This window comes from Panthera tigris, chromosome A2 (genome assembly GCF_018350195.1).
Source record: "Panthera tigris isolate Pti1 chromosome A2, P.tigris_Pti1_mat1.1, whole genome shotgun sequence".
NCBI lineage: Eukaryota > Metazoa > Chordata > Mammalia > Carnivora > Felidae > Panthera > Panthera tigris.
In genome coordinates this window covers 127,566,194-127,581,071 of record NC_056661.1, presented here as the reverse complement: position 1 = coordinate 127,581,071, position 14,878 = coordinate 127,566,194, and the positions used below count along the sequence as shown (strand labels likewise).

The 14,878-nt window shown below is 34.2% G+C and overlaps 1 long non-coding RNA gene across 1 annotated transcript in view; it reads right to left on the bottom strand.

Moving 5' to 3' along the window:
- Window positions 1-930: 930 nt before the first annotated feature.
- The window catches only part of LOC122234299, an 83,356-nt gene continuing 69,408 nt past the window's right edge, over window positions 931-14,878 (bottom strand). Inside the window, exon 3 of the long non-coding RNA XR_006212066.1 lies at window positions 931-1,031. This is a non-coding gene — a long non-coding RNA (uncharacterized LOC122234299). The remainder of the gene's footprint in view (window positions 1,032-14,878) is intronic.

The window sequence follows — 14,878 nt, the reverse complement described above, 5'->3', positions numbered from 1 at the left end:
TTTAGCCATCCTGCCAATCTCTGCCTGATGCTTAGAGGACTTAATTCATTTACATTTGAAGTAATCGCTTATAAGAAAGGACATATTTCTGCTACTTTTAAATTGTTTATGCCCTACATATTTTTTTTTATTTTTTATTTCCTCCATTATTATTATATTTTGTGTTTAGCTGTTTTGGGTTTGTTTGTGTTTTGGTAGTGCTATTTGTTCTTAGTTCATTCTAATTTTCTTTTTTGCATATTTTAAAGATATTTTCTCATGGGTTATCCTAGGATTACAATGAGAATCCTAAATTTATAACAATCTAGTTTGCATTAATACCAACTTAAGCTTCAAGAGTATTCAAAAACTCTGCTCCTATATAGCTCTGTTCCCTCAATATATATATATATATATATATATATATATATATATATATATACATATATATATATACATATACATATATATATACACACACAAACACATAAAACATAAATATATATATATTATATATAACACTTAAATATATTATATATACACACACATAAATACATAAAACATAAATATATATATTATATATAACACTTAAACATATATATACATATATGTATATGTATATATATAATTTATTTTGAGAGTTAGAGCACGAGCAGGGAGGGACAGAGGGAGAGAGAGAGAATCCCAAGCAGGCTCTGCACTGACAGTGCAGAGCTCAAACTCATGAACTGTGAGATCATGACCTGAGCCAAAACCAAGACTCAGATGCTTAACCAATTGAGCCACCCAGACGGCCTTCACAAATTGTATTTTTATATATTGTATATCCAGTAACATAGATCTATAACTGTTTTTATGCATGTCTTTAAATCATACAGGAAATAAAAAGGAGAATAACAAACTAAAAATGAAGTAATACTAGCTTTTATATTTACCATGTAGTTACTTTTACCAGGGATTTTTATTTCTTTATAGGGCTTCAAGTTACTATCTAGTGTCCTTTCATTTCAACATGAAGGTCTCTCTGTAGTATTTCATGTGGGGCAGGTCTCCTGATACAATGAAAGTGGAAATGTTAGTACCAACCTTACAAAAATGAAAACAGTTTATAAGAAAAACTTATGAACAATTATTAGCCAAGAAATTAGATAATCTACATGAAACAAAGCTCTAGGAACAAAAATTACCCAAATTAACTCAAGAAAAAGTAGAAAATCTCAACAGACATAATAAGGAAAGCATTGACTTAGTAATCAAAACTACTCAAGAAAAAAAGTCTAGGGGCACCTGGGTAGCTCAGTTGGTTAAGCTCTGACTCTTGATTTCAGCCTAGGTCATGATCTCACAATTTGTGAGTTCAAGCCCCCTGTCAAGCTCTGCACTGACAGTGAGGAGTCTGCTTGGGATCGTCTCTTTCCCCGTCTCTGCCCCTCCCCTGCTCTATCAAAATAAACAAAAACTTAAAAAAAAAAAAAAAGTCTAGGAGCATACAGTTTCATTAGTGAATATACCAAATATTTAAATAATTACCATCAATCCTTCTCAAACTCTTCAAAAAAATAAGAGGGAACACCTCCTAACTAATTATTTGAGGCCAGCATCACTCTGATGCCAAAGGACTATTAATGGAGAAAGAACAGTCTCTTCAACATATGGTACTGAAACTGTCTTCATGAAAGAAAAAATGAAAAGAATGAAAAGTTGGATGCCTACCTCTCACTATATTAAAAAAATAACTCAAAATAGATCAATGACAAATATAAGAGCTAACACTATAATATTCTTAGAAGAAAACATAGTTGTGAGTCTTCATGACTTGGATTTAGTAATGAATTCTTAGATATCAAAAGCACAAACCGACCAACAAACAGGTAACCTGGATTTCATGGGAAAAACAAACTGCACTAATGGACATTAAAAAAGTAGAAAGACAACTACAAAGTAGAAAATATATGGAAATCGTGTAACTGAAAAATCATGTAACTAGTATTCAGAACATATAAAGAACTCTAACTATTCAACCACAAAAGGACTCAATTTAAAAAAAAATGGGCAAAGGTCTTGACTAATGTTTCTCAAAAGAATATATACAAATGGCCAACAAGTACATTAAAAAGATCTATCACATCATTATCCATTAGAGAAATGTATATCAAAACCAAAACCAAGTATTACTTTATGTTCACTAGAATGACTACATTACAAAAAAAAAAAAAGTAAAAAGTGTTGGCAGGAATGTACATAAATTACAAGTGTTGTACATTGTTGATGAGAATGTAGAAAGGTTCAGTCACTATGGAAGTTTATTGGTTCCTCGAACAGTTAAGCATAGAATTAGGTATATATCCAAAAGAAGCATTATATCCATTATCTATCTAACAGTTAAGCATAGAATTAGATACATATCCAAAAGAAGTATTATATCCATTAGATATATACCCAAAAGAAGCAAAAATGGATAATCAAGTAAGTACATGTACCCATATATTTATAGCAGTACTATTCACAATAGCCAAAAGGTAGAAACAGCCCAAATGTCCAGCAACAGATGAACGGATAAACAAATTTTGTTTACACAATTATTCAACCATGAAAAATGAAGTAGTGAGATGTGATCCAATCTGAATGAACCTCAAAAATATACACAATAATCGAAAAACATCAGACACAAAAGCTCACATGCTGTAAAATTCTGTTTATATGAAATATCCAATATTGATAACTTCATGGAGACAGAAGGCAGATTGGTAATTGCCAAGAGATTGTGGTGGGAAGACAAAGAATTTGGTAAAAAGGGTTTTACTTTGAAGTGATGGAAATGTTTAAGTTTTTTTAAAAGATAAAAAGTATTTTGGATCTATAATAGAAGCAAGACAACTCTGAGAAGAGTTAGAAGGTCACAGCTTCTTGTTATCGTAAACCTAATGAATTCCCAAGGCTTGGGTTCATATCTGGAATTAGCCACTATCAGAAGAATGAAATAGGTGAGAATTGTGTGATATAGCTGGCTGTTTTGAACAATTCATCTTCTCAGTGTAGGAGTACAGCTTGGCAACTGAATTATCAATTCTCTATTTCTCAGTCATTTATCCACTTTTTAATGGACAAGTTACATTTATCATAAAATGTATTTTTAATTCTTTGTCTCTCTCTCTCTCTCTCTCTCTCTCTCTCTCTCTCTCTCTCTCTCTCACACACACACACACACACACACACACACACACACACATTTTCCCCTCTCAATTTGGCACAGTTACTTAAAGAAATTTACAAATGAAAACATCCGAGTAAAGGTGAAAAGCAAAATCAAAAAAGTAGTTACAAGATTCTTAAATCCAGGTAGAAATAAAAAAGAATATAATAAGAGAATATAATATACTTACATTCATTTTTAATCATTCTTCACCTTTGGTATTCTCATTCCTCTATCTTTTCAGTGTTTTTAAAGAGTGATTTTCAGTGTTTTACCACAGTAGGAAGGGTCTACCACTTATGAATCTTTTTTCCTAAATTGTGAAACACCATGTGTCCTCTACCTTCCTTTCACAACTATGTGGCAGACACCTTGGTGGGAATATATGTACCACAGGGTAAACTGTCACATTCTAAAGATCACTAAAATAATGATGATTCCCACAGAGTCGCTATTAATAAGTAGAAGTTACACCTGTACTGGAAGAAGTGTCCAAAATGAGTATTTCCATGGTACATTTTCAGCATCTATTACAGTCTATTACAGTATACTTGAATTCATAGATCAACAATCATGCTTAGAAATTATACTCAACCAGCACATAGATTAACTAGGGTGGTATACATAGTGAGTGAAAAGCACTATTTCCTATCTTAGCAATTAACTTGATATTATACTGATTGTAAGCAAACTAAATATGCCAAAAATTCAGCCATATTTTATTTTTTCTTCAATGTATCTTCTTTTGCTTCATAATTTTATATATAACTACATGTTACAAAATGGAAAATATTTGCACTTAAATTTTCTTTTTTGACATTTTTGAAGACTAACTAGAAATAAAATCTCTAAGCCTTTCTCTCGAAGTGTTTGACACTAATTTTGCAATTTAAAAAATAAAGCATATGAAAAGATGTTTCCAAATCATATATAATCAGGCAAAGGCAAATTAAAGCGCCAGTGAGATGCCACTACCACCTATTAGAATGGCCAAAATCCAGAGCACTGACAACACTATATTCTGGCAAGGATACAGAATAATAGGAACTCTCATTCACTGCTAGTGAGAATACAAATCACTGCTAGTAAGAATTCACTGCTGGTACAGCCACTTTGGAAGATGGTTTGGTGGTTTCTTATAAAACTAAACATTCTCTTACCATATGATCCAGTTCTCCTTGGTATCTAAAAAAGACCATGTACTATATGTTTCTAACTATATGACATTCTGGAAAAGGCAAAACTACAGAGACACTAAAAGATCAGTAGCTGCCAGAGATTATGGGAAGGGATGGATGAGTAGGCAGAGCAGAAAGGATTTTTAGGGTAAACTATTGTGTACAATTCTACAGTGGTGGGTACATGTCATTATATATTTGTGCAAACCCATAGAATGTACACCACCGACAGTGAACCTTAAACTATGGACTTTGGATGATTATGCTGCATCAATATAGATTCATCAATTGTAACAAATATACTACTCTCTGATAAAGAATGCCGATAATGGGGGAGACTGGGCATATGTGGGGGCCGAGTACATATAGAAATCTCTGTAACTTCCTCTCAATTTTGCTATAAACCTAAAACTTCTCTTTAAAAAACACTATTTAAAACAGGCAAAAATTGATCTATGGACCATAAGACTTTGAATAATCCTTGTTTTGTAATGCCACTGCCATCAGAGAGCCACGGGGGGAAAAATGATATGTGGCTAGAAATAGGGAATAGGGAAATAAATTCAGGAATAGTTTTGACGTGCCTATTATCAGATAAGTACTTTCAAAAGAATGAGTTTTTAAGAATCGCAAATAAAAAAAGTGTTTTTTAAAAAGGTAAACGATTAAAATATATCATTGAAGAAATAGTTTTTCAAACACTGAAATTATGTCTTTGTCATGGCCAAAACTCAAAACTAGGAAGGTTTGGTATATTTTAGCATATTACAAGGACAGTAAAAGGTAAGAGTAGGGCAACTGAAATAAGATTAGCCATCCAAACATATAAATTATAAACCCTAGAGAAAACATTAACAACATGGAGAAAATTGAATACTAGAAACAACTAGAACTCCACTGGGGACAAATAGAGTTACAAGATTTTTCACTTAAAGGAAACTGGAACTTAAACTGAAATCCACCATTTACTGTCTAGAGAAATTGGATGTTGTGATAAAGCCTTCTAACATATTTGAAAAATGAAAGGGTAAATCTTAGGAATGAATCACAGAAAAGAGAGCTCCCAAATCTATGTATAAATTCCTCCAAATCTTTGGATGATCACAGAACTGTGCATGTGCAAGGATAAATCAAAGGTACCCAGTGAAAAGTGACAGGTGGATGTTTGAAAGAAGAAAGAAGTTTCAGCTGCTGACAATGACAGCATAGTTTGGAGTTAAGCCAATAAAACTCACTAAAACAAAAATCAATGCTATTCAGAAGAAAACATTAACTAGCAGAATCCATATCTTCAGTGCTCCCTTCCTAATAAGCTCATGAACAACTTGTGAGGCATTCTGGATACCAATCCTTACCACGAAAGAGGTCACAGCCATCCCTGACTTACTGGAAATCTCAATTGCACAAACGGGTCAAGGTCTGCAATCTCTCCCTTTTCTATAACTTTTAGACAGGATTCAAAGCACTCCTCACAAGACTGATAATCCTGTCCAGAAACTCTCTGTTCCTTACCGTCTAGTCTTCTTCCTAGACACGAGACTCATTCTATTTAGGGCCAAGGAATTTCCTGTCATGAGAGACACTGATAGTCTTCATATTGACTCATAAACCTGCTTAAATATCTGGAACTAGAAAATAAGCCTTCTTTGGCCTGGAAGACTAGAAACTAGGTGTTTTTGGGTTGCTCTCCTCAGGAAACTCCTTCATACTCACCCCCCAAATTGGTAAAAACAAAACCTAATATTAAAAACCCTGATATTATTGAAATAACTTCATATTAAGATAGTAAACCTTCATTTTGAGATGATGAAACTCTATCAAACTAATAGTACTATGTCCACTGATCACAAATTTCAGCCCATCTAAGGGCATGCTTTCCAAACAGTACTCTTGAGTATCCTATTATATCCAAGATTAACCATTATAAAGACTGTCCTCAAGCAGAAGATGAGTGTGGACCTTTAAATTTTAATGATTTTTCCCCGAGTTAGAAGGTTTATTATTATTTTTTAAAGTGCACATGTTTTTGAAAGTTTATTTATTTATTTTGAAGCAGAGAGAGAGGCAAAGAGGGAGAGAGAAAATCCCAAGCACATGCCACACTGGCAGCACAGAGCCTGACGCAGGGCTTGAACTCACAAACCATGAGATCATGACCTAAGCAGAAATCAAGAGTGGGAGGCTTAACCGACTGAGCCACACAGGTGCCCCTGTTTTTTTCTTTTTATTAAAACCGAAAAGTATCTAGAAAGCATATTTATGTCAGACTGATGAAAGCTAAATAAAATGTTCCTATTTTGTTTTGTTGTTATATTAGTGGCAGAATCCTGGTAATGAACCTATTTCAACAATTGTGGTCCAAATGTCCATTATTTTCCTTCTATAAGTCTTTTAAGTATTTGCATATGCATATGGTAAGAGTATATTTGTTTTTTTGTTTGTTTGTTTTGTTTTGTTTCTAGGAAGAACAATGGGGAAGTGAGAATGACTGTATTAAAAGATCCCAGAAAAGATGGGGAAAAGAAGCAAATATATTCTAACAGGAGAATGAATGAATAACAGTGACTTGGGGCCAGTCAATAAGTATTTGTTGAGTGCCTAGAGGTGTCTATTAAAGCACAGGAGTGTCATTAAGAAAATTCAATAACCATAAAGAATGACACCAATCTATACACCCAGCATCAATAATTTACTAAAGCTAGTATCTGCACAAATCATAGAAGCCCAAAGAAACTATTATTTATTTCAAGGTGATTTTCCCCTTTTTTCTCTGTTTAGATCTATGTATTATCTTTAAATAAATGACAATAATAATAAATAATAATTTTAAAAGAGACACTATACTGCTTCCATGAAAATACTTACAGGAATACCAATCTATACATTTAGACACAGATGACACTAACTCCACATTTATGGACTGCCTATTTCCTTGTTGATATTGTGGAAATGTAAATATTCTTTCAGAGGACCAGATGGTTTTTATTTACTTATTTTTTCGCCACAGTTCGTCAAATAGTCAAACCACTTTTCACTTAGGTTAAAAGGCTGAACTGCATTTGAAAAAAGTTTCTAAGTTATTTCCAGAAAAATATGTTGATTCTGTGTTATACTTCTTGGTGTCTTAGAATAATCTGTAGATCTGATGAACTTGTTTGATAACAGTGGCTTATTGTAAAGACTTCATAACTAGAATATAGTTTACCATATGTATATCTGGCAGAGTGAAATACCTGATCATTGAGGGGTCATTCCACTGTCTCAACTTCACAGAAACATTTAAACAGTCATCCACACACTTAACTCTTTTACTCCTGGATCTTGACCAATTTTATTCCAGGAAGACAGAAGGAAAAAAAAAGGGGGCTGGGGGGCTAAAGATATGTGATATACATAAGCAAATTATTTCTACTTAGATTTTCTCATTTAAAAAAAAATCCCTATTTAATAAAGACCGTGAATTTGTATTTACCATAATTTGTAAAGGGAGGTGTTAAAGTTGCAACTACAAGTGTGGATGAAACTATTTCGTCTTTTGGTTCTAACAGTTTCATCCATATATTCTGAGACTTTGTTGTTTGCTGCATACTGCATTGATGGATTGATTCTTTCATCATTATGTAATGTCCCTCTTTGATTCTGATAATTTTCTTCACTCTGAAGTTCAATTTAGAAAATACTAATATAGCCCCTTTTTTATTGTTTTTATTGATATCTGCATGGCATAGCTTTGTCATACTTCTATTTTCAATTGTATCATATCATTGAAGCAAGTTTTTTGTAAGCAGCATATAGGTGGGTCACTTTTTTTTATCAACTGCCATTCTATGTCTTTTGACTGGTATATTAAGACCATTAAGACCATTTAGGATAAGTAATGTTATGTTTATAATTGAGTTTTATTTAATTTTAATTTCAATTTTATTTTATTATTTATTTTCTATTTGTTTCCTTTGATTCTCATTTCTCTTTTTTCTTTTCCCTTATCTACATAAGGGCTACTTCAATTATTTCATAGGATTCCATCTTAATTTATATATAATGTTTTTGAGTGTATCTCTTTGTGTAGTATTTTTGGTAGTTATTTCGGGTATAATAGTATATATATTTAACTTAGTATTTTACTACTTTGAATGAAGTGTGGAAAACTCACTTCCACTTAAATGTTTTAATGTTCCCAACATTCACATAGCATGGTCTTCAGTATCAGATGATATATTAGTTTGCCAGGTCAGCTGTAATAGGTACCACAAACTAGTTGACTTAAATAACAGAAATTTATTTTTCACAAGTTTGAAGGCTGCAAGTCTGAGACAAGGGCCTTGGCAGAGTTGGTTCCATCTGAGGGCTGAGGAAGAATTTATTCCATGTCTTTTTCCTAATTTCTGGTGGTTTGATGGAAATATTTGGCATTTATTGACATTGTAGGCATATCACCCTGACCATGTTCATATCTGTTTCTCCTGTGTCCTCTTTTTGCTAGTTCAATTCCTTCCCACCCCTGCCCCACTGTTTATGGCAGCGTAGAAAAGATTTAGGGAGAAAGAAACATCTGGCCTGGGCCTCTTGTTGTGATTGAGTCCCTGCTGGTTCTGCCTGGCTGCCTCAGTATCTCTCAGTGAAAGGGAAGTCTAAGGCTTCATGAAAATAGGAAATGCTTCTCTTGGCTTCTCATTTTTAGTGGGACTTCTAAATGATCGTGCTTAATAATGATACTGGGCTCTCCTGACACTGTACGCAAAACCTGACTGATCAATGGGAGATATGAGCCTACCTGAGCTGGCTTCTGTTGGTCACATAAGGGTCATGAAGTGTCAGGTCTCGGTGGCCTTGCTCTGTTGGGTGATCATATGCAAGACATCCTGTTGCTGTGTTGTTCCTCTAGTCCTGGGATCCCAAACCAACCCACCTTCTTACCACACTGCAGAGTTCCCCCTTGGCTGTCTTTAGCATTTCCAAGGTTTACAGTTGTGATTAGCAGAGAAGAGCAGTGAAAATGAGTAGATACTATCTTTTCTGTACTAGAAGTCTTAAATAAATTTCTAAAATATTTTATATAAAAATATAAATGATTTTTATTTTCATCCAGAATTTTTGTTTCTGGAATGTGCCAGCCCAATTTAACCGAATTTCTTCAAATGGCTTAATAATTAGCACCTGATAGGGGCGCCTGGGTGGCTCGTCGGTTGAGCATCAGACTTCAGCTCAGGTCATGATCTCACAGTTCGTGGGTTCGACCCCCACATCGGGCTCTGTGCTGACAGCTCGGAGCCTGGAGCCTGCTTCAGATTCTGTCTCCCTCTCTCTCTGCCCCTCCCTGACTCACACTCTGTCTCTCGCTCTCAAAGATAAATAAAACATTTTAAAAAATTAAAAAATAATTAGCGCCTGATAATATATCTTCAGTCCAATAATTTTCCCACCTTGCAGGGATGATAGGTGGGCTTAATTTTGGATAGTTCTATCATTTGTTTTTGCTTCCTTCCTTTTCACTGTTAGATAATCATGTTCAATGGTCAGCAAATAGTCACCATGAATCCAAACCTCCCAGAAAGGACTTCAGGAAGACACTGCTGTTAGGTGGAATCTTTGGTCACATTCATACCCACAGTTACCAGCACCATTAATAGACTTGTTTTTTGAACATGAAAGACAATGGTAAATAAGAAAACACATTTAGCCATCATGTTTTGGCAGAAAGCTTGTCTATTTAATTGCTTACTTGGCATGAAAATTATCCCTGGTTAAAACATATCTAAAGAGGACTCATCCACTTTGCCTTGGTGTGTAGACTACAGTGATTATATTTTTTTTCCTTTGAGGCTACATTATTATATAGTCACTAGGAATACAGGTTTAGTATCAGGTAACGCTACTCCACTCCAAAATTTACCAACTGTCGGCCTTGGAAAATTTGCTGAATTTCTCTTTAGGTTTCACAGCTTTGTTCCTATAGTCTATTAGATAATTCTTAGAAATATCTTAACATGATTCCTGGAACATAGTAAGTACTCAATTTAGCTTTTTATTTTTAAAAATAATATTGTCATTCTCTTCCTAAAACTTATCATTTTAGTAATGACTATTGTCATGAAATTAGCATAGGGTAGGCGAGAGTGCTGTTAGTTTCTTGGAAGTACCTTTAATCCAAAATTTCCACTTCTGGTTTGTTTAGGAACTTTTGTCTTTTGTTCCTGTCTCCAGACAGGATTAAATGAGGGCCTACACTATTCCTAAAATATTTAATTAATAGTTCAGTTTATTTGTTTCTAATTGATAAAGATTTTATCAGAAATGGTCTATGTTAACCATCATTATATCCACAGTCCAATTATATCACCCTATTAAGTCAAAGTGATTCAAAACTTATTTACTTAGTTTAGTTAGGCTGATTATTACCTTACATATTAAGTAAAACCTATGACTATTTGTTACTAAGTTTTATCCTCAAGTAAGCACATACATAAATATTGAGATGATTTTTATTGAATGAGAAAATGATAGGTGCTTGAAAAAGCAGGACAATTATTATATTTTTAGAGAACTCATTTGTCCCTTTGGTCAAGTCTACAATGTAAATCATGATACAATTAAACAGACAATTACCAACCACCTATCAAAGCCATCCTCCTATGTGGCATGATAACAATAATTACGGTTCCTACTTCAAGCAGTCTAGTTGATAAGTGCATTCTGAATAGTTGACTAACTAAAATTCTCTGGAAGTAAGTGTTGCATTTTGTGGTTTATTTCTACAAATGAGTCAGAAGAAGTAAGATGATGTGTGCAGTTTCTCTGAATGTGTAGATGAACATGGCCATTAGTTTATAGTGGAATCCTAAGTACCATCACGTGGGGAAAGGGGAACATGCTGTCTGGCACTTGACAAACTGATTATAAGATAAATGTATGACAACAGAGAGGACTGCTGCAACAAATTTCAATGTTAATCTGTGAATTCTCCTTATTTAAACATTTTGGAGAGTGAGACACTTGGTAACTTTTGATGCTGCAAACTGATAAAGGGCTTAAATGACTTAGGAAGTTTTCTAAGTTCTGTGACCAACAGTTTACCTAACTGCACTCTGAGTATAGCTACATGACATATGAAAAACTAAAAAAAGGAAATAATGGAGCCAAGAAAGTAATATAGAATTGTGTTGAATCTAATTTTTTTGTGTGTTATTTGGATAACTCTATTAAGTTAAAACTTATGACCTTAAAGGACTATGGGTACACTTTGAATATTCTCCCAGTAGCCATATTTTAGTTTCATAAATGAGCCATCAGGTTACTCAGTAATTTTGAAAAGATAAGTGACAAATGTGAGAAATCAACAGTATAGGCAAACATGTACAGTTTCAATGCCTTATGGACAATTCATACAATTTCCCAACGTATGCTAAGTACCTAATACAGATCCACAGGGACTTGATAATTAGTCATATATTAAGAAGTTGCCTTGATTTTTAATCAGAGTAAATATAAGTGTATGCTTAGAAATAACAGATGCATAGGTATATATTTTTTTAATCTCCCTTTTTTATCCATGATAAATCATCTCTAGAATTATTTCTACAATATTGTTGACTCTTGAACAACACAAGGGTTAGGAGCGCTGGCCCCCATGCAGCCAAAAATCCATGTATAATTTTTGACTCCCCCAAAACTTAACTACTAGTAGCCTACTACTGACCAGAAGCCTTACCAATTACATAAACAGTCAATTAGGGGCACCTGGGTGGCTCAGTCAAACATAAACAGTCAATTAACACATAAATTGTATGTTATATGAACTACATATTGCATTCTTACAATAAAGTAAGCTAGAGAAGAGAAAATCTGAGAAAATCATACGAGAAAATACATTTACAATACTGTACTATATTTATTCATCCACATGAGTGGGAACCACGCAGTTCAAACCTGCATCGTTCAAGAGTCAACTGTATTTACTTCCAGTGAAGCAGACTATCCTCTAATTCTTATGCTATCAAAAGTTACAACCTAATCAAAAGCTTTTTCTCTGAGTCCATCATTATCAAGCATAAAAATGATCACTGAGGTTTTAGATCAGTGAGTAGAGACTCTTTGCTTGTGCCAAATTTTAGAAGACTAATTCAGTTTTATCTGCACTTCCCCATGAGTCTAGGGCATGTCTGGGAATACCAAAACAAAGCCAAAATTGGTGTCAGAGTTCTAGCATGCAAATACAGAAGTCTCGGTAGGGCAATTACCCAACTATATATCTAAACCCAGTAAAGACATAGGATTGGTGGGAAATCATGCTTTGCAAAAAGTATCAAAAAATGGTAAAAGAAAAAAAGCCATATCTCTCTTTTAGCCAAAAGATGAGGGTAGGGAGGGCCCCAAACAGAAGTAGAAATTAGAGGTCAAAAGTTAAGCAAATACTGGAATGGAGCAAAGCAGGAATGAGGGAAGAATGACCAACAATATTTTCTTATAAGGCTAAGTCATCCAGAACTACCTGTTAAAGGAGGCTGGTACTGACTTGTTTTATATAGATTAGCACATCTGTCAAAGGCACATATCAAGGGAATTACTACTAAGACAACCAAATATTATGTACATTATGTACAAATATGTCAATACATATACTCTAACAAAGTTTGAGATCAAGTTCAGTCTGGCAAGACTAATAACAACAAAATGCCTTAATGGGAGTTTGGTTGTCTCAGTTTTAGTACAATTCTCAGGATAACAGTTCCAACTACTTACACTACAAAAGGTGAAGGTGAAGTCTGGTTACAAAGTGGTTTTAGATTTTTTTGTTCAAGAACACTGCCTGGAGGAGAAAGACCAGAAAAGAAAGAATTTAGAATTATACATTATACAGAGGGATTAAGAATAAATATATTTGCACACATCAAAGATGGTTCAGTGTGGAGATCTCCAATGATTGGGTAGAGGGCTTGTCTTCAGAGCATCCAGGCAAGGGGCTCTCTAAGAGAAAAAGTCAGCTTAAACATTTGCCAAGCCAGAAGAGTACATCTAGTAGACCGCCATGAGATTACAGCCTCTGCTTTGAAGGAGCCAGAGAAAGAAAAGAGAGGAATGGAAACTTAAGGTAGGGGTAGAAGAAGGCTAGTATGACACAACCCTTTCCCACTGCTGGCAACTAGCTAGAAACATGGCTGAGCTGGACAGATAAAGTTTTGTAGTGGTTGCTCTAAGTGTTACAATACGCATCTTAACTAGTAACAATCTATTTCAGACAAAATGCAGTAACTTTTCTCTAATGTAAGTATTTTTCCTCCTTCCTTCCTTAGTACTATTATTGTTTTATGTATAATATATGTACATATGTACACACATATGTATGTATATATATGTATGTTTATGTATATGTATAAAATCCGTTTTTCTGTTATACAACTGGATAATCCTTATTGATCTTTATTGAGTCTTCTAACCATGTTAAGTTCTACTTTGAGCCCATTTAATGATTTCTTTATACTTTCATTAAGTTTTATTTTAATAAAAAAAACTTTATTTGCTAGAATAGTTTTAGGATCACAGAAAAACTGAGCAGAAAGTACAGAGGGTTCCCACATAACACCAGCTCCCACACATGTACAACCTTCCTCATACTCTGGCACCAGAGCAGTACATGTGTTACAAATGATGACTCTACAATGCCCCAGCATAATTATTAAAAATCTATAGTTTACATTGGGATTCATCTTGGTGTTAAATAATCCTAGTTTACAAATGTTGATGACATGTATCTATCATTGTAGTATCATATATAATAGTTTCACTGCCCTAAAAATGATCTGTGCACTGCTTATTCATTTCTCCTAACATCCACTGACCTTTTTACTGTCTCCAAAGTTTTGCCTTTTTCAGAATGTCATAAGTTGGATCATACTGTATCTAGGCTTTTCAGATTGACTTCTTTCACTTAACAGTATGCATTTAAGGTCGCTTTATGTCTTCTCACAGCTTGATAGCTCATTTCTTCCTTGTGCTAAACAATACTCCATTGTATGAATGTACCACAGTTCATTTACCTATACTCCTACTGACAGATATCTTGGTTACTTCTAAGTTTTGGCAATTGTGAATAAAGCTGCTATAAACATCCATATGCTTATGTGTGGACATAAGTTTTCAATTCATTTGGGTAAATACCGAGAAGAATGATTGCTGGATCATATGGTAGTAGTATGTTTAATTTTTCAAGAAACTATCAAACTGCCTTCCCAATGGCTATACCATTTTGCATTCCCACCAGCAATGAATGAGAGTTCCTGTTGCTCCACATCCTTGTCATCTGGTGAAATTTTAATTTTGGTTATTATATTTCCAACTCTAAATCTCCCATTTGATTCCCTTTTATAGTTTGTATTTATTAAGATTATTATTTTGGGGCACCTGGGTGGCTCAGTGGGTTGAGTATCCGACTCTTAGTTTTAGCTTAGGTCATGATTTCACAGTTTCGAGTTCAAGCTCCACATCGGGCTCTGTGCTGACAGCACAGAACCTCCTAGGATTCTGTCTCCCT